Below are 2,049 nucleotides of genomic sequence, written 5' to 3' on the forward strand. Positions count from 1 at the left end.
TTAAAATGACAAACATAGTATGCAGATGCAACCAGAAACTTCAACCTGTGGGAAACTCTATTAAACAAATGACCATTTTTCTCAACAAAACATTTGACAGAGAGAGGGGAAGGATTTAAAAGTGATTAAAGAGACATATTAACTAGGCTCACTGTATAGAACTTGTTTGGATCCTTATTCACATAAAGTAATTTTAAAAAGGAAATTATAATCAGAGAAATGTGAATATTGGTTTGGATCAGTGGTTCCCCTAACAGCCTGAAACTCAGATAGTAATGGAGAAACAGTCGCCACTTTTTTGGACTGTGGCTCAGCAGTAAAAGAATCTGCCTGCAATGCAGGAGACTTGCAGGAGACTTGCAGGAGATGCAAGTTCGATCCCTGGGTTGGGAAGATCCCCTGGAGGAGGAAATGGCAACCCACTCCAGCATCCTTGTCTGGAAAATCCAAAGGACAGAGGAGCCTGGTGGGCTACAGTCCATAAGGTTGGAAAGAATTGAACACGACTGAGTGACTAAACAACAACAAATAGTATTGTAGTTATGTTTTTAAAAAGACAGCCTTAATCTATTTGAGAGACATATTGAAATATTCGTGGATTGTAAAATATTAAATAATATAAAGTTTGGGATTCATTTTAAAATAAGCAAGTTAGAACCGGAAATGGAACAACTGATAGGTTTAAAATTGGGAAAAGAATATGACAAGGCTGTATATTGTCACCCAGCTTATTTAATTTATATGCACAGTACATCATGAGAAATGCTTGGCTGGATGAATCACAAGCTGTAATCAAGACTGCCAGGAGAAATATCAGCAACCTTAGATATGCAGATGATGCCACTCTAATGGTAGAAAGTGAAGAGGAACTAAAAAGCCTCTTGATGAAGGTGAAAGAGGAAAGTGAAAACACTGGCTTGAAACTCAACATTAAAAAACTAAGATCATGGCATCCAGTCCTATCACTTCATGGCAAATAGAAAGGGAAAAAGTGGAAGCAGTGACAGATTTTATTTTCTTGGGCTGCAAAATCACTGCAAATGGTGACTGCAGCCACGAAATTAAAAGATGCTTGCTCCTTGGAAGGAGAGCTATGACAAACGTAGGCAGCATATTAAAAAGCAGAGACATCACTTTGCTGACAAAGGTCCATATAGTCAAAGCTGTGGCTTTTCCAGTGGTCATGTACAGATGTGAGAGTTCGATCGTAAAGAAGGTAGAGAGCCAAAGAATTGATGCTTTTGAACTGTGGTGCTGGAGAAGACTCTTCAGAGTCCCTTGGACAGAAAGGAGATCAATCCTGAATACTGATCCTAAAGGAAAATCAACCCTGAACATTCATTGGAAGGACTACTGCTAAAGCTGAAGCTCTAATACTTTTTCCACCTGATGTGAAGAACTGACTCACTGGAAAAGATCCTGATGCTGGGAAAGACTGAAGGCAAAAGGAGAAAGAGATAACAGAGGATGAAGTGATTAGATAGCATCACTATCTCAATAGACATGGATTTGAGCAAACCCTGGGAAATATCGGAGGACAGAGGAGTGTGGCATGCTGCAGTCCATGAGGTCACAGAGAATCAGACACGACTTAGCAACTGAATAACAACAACAAAAAATCAGAGTAAGGTGGGGTGGGAAAGTGGCTAGGGTTTTAGAAGAAACAGGACTGTCAGTTGTGAATTGCTGAAGTTGGGTGATAGGTACGTGTAAACACTCTCCTCTCTACTTTTTAAATGTTCAAAAAATTAAAAAACGTATCTAACAAATAGAACCATTAAAGCATCTAAATTTTTGTTAAATAATTTTTAAAGTCTGGAACACATTACAATTCTTTCACTTTCCAAGACGTCTAATGGACAGCAGTTCTTCGATTCACAAGCTTTGTAAAGTATCCTTGAAAGCGGGATCCAGAACTCATGGGCAGCTTGCCTTCTGCCACATTTCCACTGTAAAGCATTACCCTGTTTCCTTCCATCAGAACAGGCATGTCCTTCTGAGGAGCTGGGGCCCTTTCAAGGATGCACACTGAATCAACTGCCCTCAAAC

The sequence above is a fragment of the Bison bison genome, unplaced genomic scaffold, assembly GCF_000754665.1.
Source record: "Bison bison bison isolate TAMUID 2011002044 unplaced genomic scaffold, Bison_UMD1.0 scf7180017864487, whole genome shotgun sequence".
NCBI lineage: Eukaryota > Metazoa > Chordata > Mammalia > Artiodactyla > Bovidae > Bison > Bison bison.